The sequence below is a fragment of the Halichoeres trimaculatus genome, unplaced genomic scaffold (genome assembly GCF_033239565.1).
Source record: "Halichoeres trimaculatus isolate MK-OKI-2021-1 unplaced genomic scaffold, fHalTri1.1 fHalTri1_scaffold_1, whole genome shotgun sequence".
NCBI classification, from domain to species: domain Eukaryota; kingdom Metazoa; phylum Chordata; class Actinopteri; order Labriformes; family Labridae; genus Halichoeres; species Halichoeres trimaculatus.
Window position 1 is genome coordinate 44,078,576 of NW_027437179.1, and position 5,850 is coordinate 44,084,425.

Consider the following 5,850-nt stretch of genomic DNA (forward strand, 5'->3'; position numbering starts at 1 on the left):
GTGTTTCACATTTTCCTCTGAGCGTTTTCAGTCCTGACCTGGAGTTTCTCCACTTTCTCTTTTCCCAACGTTCGTGGAAACTTTTCCAAATCCTAAAACACAAACTCAAAGATCTGAGAAACAACATTTACCTGATGAGTTTAAATAAAATATTATCACACGTCGCTGTTTCCTGAACGCCACGGCTTTCACTCCGTCCAGACGAGAGACCAAACTGAGTGTGTGTTCAGAGTGTGTTTTCTCAGAGTGTGTGTTTTTAGAGTGTGTGTCAGTGTGTGTGTTCAGAGTGTGTGTCGGTGTGTGTGTTCAGAGTGTGTTCAGTGTGTGTCAGTGTGTGTATTCAGAGTGTGTTCAGTGTGTGTCAGTGTGCAGAAAGTTCAGATTTTCCATCATTAGCTGCTGAAACTCTCCGTCTCTCGTCTTCGTCCAGTTTTATCGTTGAAATTCGCTGAGTCACCGACGTCTGAGTCACCGACGTCTGAGTCACCGACGTCTGAGTCGTGCCTGAGCTCTTCCTCTGCTCCAGCCACTGCTCAGAGTTCTGCTGAGCAAGGCATGAGGCGGGGTGTGTCAGATAATCCCAGCTGTCAACATAATGTGGTGTGAGGCCTGAGTGTTGGTCGTTACATCATCCCCTCAGCACAAACACACTCATTACATAATCCCATTTATGTAACAGCTTAATCCAGACGTCTGCGTTTCCCTGGGCCCTCAGAGAGGAGGGACCAGACCCCACAGAGGGTAGGGGGTCACACACACACACACTCCTGGTCTGTAGGGGGTCACACACACACTCCTGGTCTGTAGGAGGTCACACACACACTCCTGGTCTGTAGGAGGTGAAAACACACTCCTGGTCTGTAGGGGGTCACACACACACTCCTGGTCTGTAGGGGGTCACACACACACTCCTGGTCTGTAGGGGGTCACACACACTCCTGGTCTGTAGGGGGTCACACACACACTCCTGGTCTGTAGGAGGTCACACACACACTCCTGGTCTGTAGGAGGTCACACACACACTCCTGGTCTGTAGGGGGTCACACACACACTCCTGGTCTGTAGGGGGTCACACACACACTCACTCCTGGTCTGTAGGGGGTCACACACACACTCCTGGTCTGTAGGAGGTGAAAACACACACTCCTGGTCTGTAGGGGGTCACACACACACTCCTGGTCTGTAGGAGGTCACACACTCACTCCTGGTCTGTAGGGGGTCACACACACACTCACTCCTGGTCTGTAGGGGGTCACACACTCACTCCTGGTCTGTAGGAGGTGAAAACACACACTCCTGGTCTGTAGGGGGTCACACACACACTCCTGGTCTGTAGGAGGTCACACACTCACTCCTGGTCTGTAGGGGGTCACACACACACTCCTGGTCTGTAGAAGGTGAAAACACACGCTCCAGTCGCCGACTCAGAGCTCAGCAGAGCCAGACCTGGTCCCACCAGAAACTCCCCAATGGGACCGTGTTGGAGCTCCGCGTCCCCTGGAGGCTCACACCGACACTGCAGGGGAACGTTTCTCCTCTTTGACAGAAATCTCTGGTTCTGTTGTTTCACTGGGGGCGATGTTTGCTTTAAGAAGTGGTCTGTCACTTTAAGAGGCCCCCCCCTCCTCAGACAGATGCTGTTACCCTCCCTTACGGTCAAAGTGGGCCCTCCTGAGACCAGGAGTTCCCAAACCTTTCAGGCCTTGACCCCTAATGTGGAGGATCTCTGAGTTTTGTTTTCAGGACTCTGTCTCTGTTCTCTCCATCCTCATCATGAAACCTTGACATGACGTGAAACATAACCTCTATTTTCCTTCATATTTTTACACCGATGGGAAAAATGCACATTTGTAAATAGTTTAAGATCCTGCATTCTTGCAGAAACCCCTTTTTGGGAACCCTGGTCCAGACCATGGGCCATAAAACGTGGATTTCCCTTTGTGGTGTCACCCATCGGTTTCTGCAGAGACTCTGTAACATTCAACAGGCCACCTGGACTTTTTGTTACTGTTTCCTGCGTGTCTGAGAGTGTCCAAAGACCAGTGAGTCTGGATGTGTCTGTGAGCGGGGTTTTGAGGTTGATCTGGTCTGGTTTTCATGTTGTTGCCACAGAGCCTCTCGGTGTCTCTGTCCCAGGAAAGCGTCTGTTGGAGGAATTTGTTGTTTTAACCCTTCGCAGCCTTTGTGTGTTGGTCTGATCTCTGCTGTTGGAGCCGATCCCTGTGACGTCGGCGTGGAGCTCTGACAAAGGAGACCTTCCTGGACCGGATTACCTGATGACTCACAGAGCGGCGTTGGGTTTCCCAGAGGCGTCTTTAGACTCAGCTGCTCTGCTCTCACAGCTGAAGGTGAGCGGCTGTTTGAAGGCCGGAGCCTGTAGCTCCTTCAGGTTCAGGTCATGTTACAGCAGAGCAGAGAAGTTTGTTTTTTAGATGATCCCACAAACCAGATCAGGGATTAACGGTCCTTCATTAAAGGATGTTCCTGCTCCTTATTCAAGCATCTCTGACGATCCAAAGCAGCGGTGGAGGGAAATATAAAGGCAGCCATGATCAGATTAATCTGGTTTGCACAGATCCTCCTACCAGCACCAGGAACATGATCAATGTTTGACCCTCTTCTTTTGGGTTTTAATAACCGGTTTTACCCTCTGTGTCGTCGTCCGCTGTGGGCTGGACAGATGAAGTTACTTTCTCTCATTGTCTCAGTCTTTGACAACACGTCCACGGTCTTTCCTGCGTTGACGTCTGTGTAATCATTTCTCTTTTAAACTTGTTTGTTTCTGACTTTGTGATTCAGTGTTTACCAAAACAAACCGTTCGTCTTTACATTTTAACAGCTTGGAGTACTTTAGTTAAAACAAAGACAGAGCTCAGCTAACTTCATCAAACATTACAGAGGGTGACCCTGACCGTCCTGCTAACACAACAAATAAGAAATGAATCTGACCAGTTTAACCCTGGGTGTCTGACAGGATGCTGCAGATCCGTTTTTATGACTTGGCAGCGGATGGAGCACGTGTGGATCCATCACCTGAGGGGTGAGCGTGAGGCGCCGAACAAAGGAGCTGGAGCTGATGGAGCGAGTTTGACGAGGCGGCACGAATCCATTTTGACTGATATGAGAGAGAGTGAGATGCATTTTTAATAAAAGCTGTTTACAGACGAAGGTTAGCCTGGATTAAAGCATGTGGAGACCTGATGGCGTGCTAAGCTAATGAACTCACCGGGCGCGCCAGGGATGAAATATTTCATGTGAACAAAACAACACGTGAAATGCTACTGCATGACCCCCTGGTGTTTTTACCTCCAGACAAATTCTTTACCTGAGGCTCTTCACCCTCGGTTCATCTCCTGCTCTGGCTCCTCCCTCTTTATATGGCGGCTCAGTTAAAGGACCACTGCCACTAAATAACCTCAGACTGTTGCCAGGGCATTAACAATCAACAGACCAAACCAACCAATCAAAGACCAAACCAGCCAATCAACAGACCAAACCAGCCAATCAAAGACCAAACCAGCCAATCAACAGACCAAACCAACCAATCAACAGACCAAACCAGCCAATCAACAGACCAAACCAGCCAATCAACAGACCAAACCAGCCAATCAACAGACCAAACCAGCCAATCAACAGACCAAACCAGCCAATCAACAGACCAAACCAGCCAATCAACAGACCAAACCAGCCAATCAACAGGCCAAACCAGCCAATCATCAGGCCAAACCAGCCAATCAACAGACCAAACCAGCCAATCAACAGACCAAACCAGCCAATCAACAGACCAAACCAGCCAATCAAAGACCAAACCAGCCAATCATCAGGCCAAACCAGCCAATCAACAGACCAAACCAGCCAATCAAAGACCAAACCAGCCAATCATCAGGCCAAACCAGCCAATCAACAGACCAAACCAGCCAATCAACAGACCAAACCAGCCAATCAACAGACCAAACCAGCCAATCAACATACAAAACCAGCCAATCAATAGACCAAACCAGCCAATCAAAGAGTCAACCAACTAATCAACAGACCTTACCAGCCAATCAACAGACCTAACCAGCCAATCAACAGACCTAACCAGCCAATCAACAGACCTAACCAGCCAATAAAAGACCAAACCAGCCAATCAAAGACCAAACCAGCCAATCAAAGACCAAACCAGCCAATTAAAGACCAAACCAGCCAATCAACAGACCAAACCAGCCAATCAACAGACCAAACCAGCCAATCAACAGACCAAACCAGCCAATCAAAGACCAAACCAGCCAATCAATGACCAAACCAGCCAATCAAAGACCAAACCAGCCAATCAAAGACCAAACCAGCCAATCAACAGACCAAACCAGCCAATCAACAGACCAAACCAGCCAATCAACAGACCAAACCAGCCAATCAACAGACCAAACCAGCCAATCAACAGACCAAACCAGCCAATCAACAGACCTAACCAACCAATCAACAGACCAAACCAGCCAATCAACAGACCAAACCAGCCAATCAACAGACCAAACCAGCCAATCAACAGACCAAACCAGCCAATCAAAGACCAAACCAGCCAATCAACAGACCAAACCAGCCAATCAATGACCAAACCAGCCAATCAAAGACCAAACCAGCCAATCAACAGGCCATCTTTCCAAACAACCAAACTATTTCCTATTTCCACCTGACAGGAGTGAATAAGTTTAGATGAACACTGGATGTTTCTGCACGTGCTCAGAGTTTCACATTTCCTCCCTTGTTTCTCTCAAACTGTCTGTGCTGATGTTTGATCTGCAGCAGGTTTCCCCGGCTGTTGTTTAATGTTTCAACCAAGATACGGTCACATTACTCTGGAACGTGAGCAGGTTTGTTATCTGACCCAGTTTTGAACAGGTCTTGGACGACAAACCAGGAAACGTGCCATGAAGTCTCTGAGCGCTGATCCAAAACAAGCTGTCAGTCTGTGAATGAATAAACCATCGGCTGCTGCACAGCTTTTTATTCCCCTCTCTGATGTTGACTCCTGGATCACAAACTATGTTTTAGTTCATAGATTTCTAACGCTGACTTTGACGACGTGTGTCTGATACAGAGAACAGTCACAGAACAACATGTCTGAGGTTCAGCTTTTAGACCCAGGACGTGCAGACTGTGCACGTTCAAAGAGAAGTCAATAACATCAGCTGACATGAGCGCCGTGCACTGGTAGGGAAACGTCAGCAGATGGTTTGGTGCGTGTCATGCCAGTGGCCTGCACAGACTTTTCAAAGGGAAGAGGTGAAAAGTAAAAACAGGCATGAACTCTCCACATTGTCATCACTGAAGAGGGCACCAGATGCTTCGGTTCTCCAGCGCCAGCTTTTGGCACTTCAGCGCACTAAGCCCATTATGGCTTAAGGCAGCACTTCAACACGTGTTTCCACTCCATAGGGGGCGCTTTAGCTCATTTTGGCTCCAAGAGGTCACCTAAGTGTGTGTTACAGCTCCCAAAGGTCACCTAAGTGTGTGTTACAGCTCCCAAGAGGGCGCTGTATCATACCTTAACCAGCGAGTGTGTTTTTCCACCACAGGGGGCGCTCTGGCATTTGTTTTGCCTCAAAGAGGGAACAGTTTTTAACACCCGGGCCAAGGCGGGGTGGGGTCACAGATGAAGACTTTTTAACATCTCTGTATCAAACGTCTTGAAAGTGACCTGTAATATTTTACAGCCACCACCTGCAGCCATGTTTGTTGGCGTCAGCACCAGGCCTGACTGATGGGCGCCGGCAGTGCGTGCAAACACGGCACATTCCTCACAGGTACGCTGAGGGAGGAATGGAGGAAGCTTCAGGTGAATATCTGGTGTTAACCGGCAGGTTTTGTCAG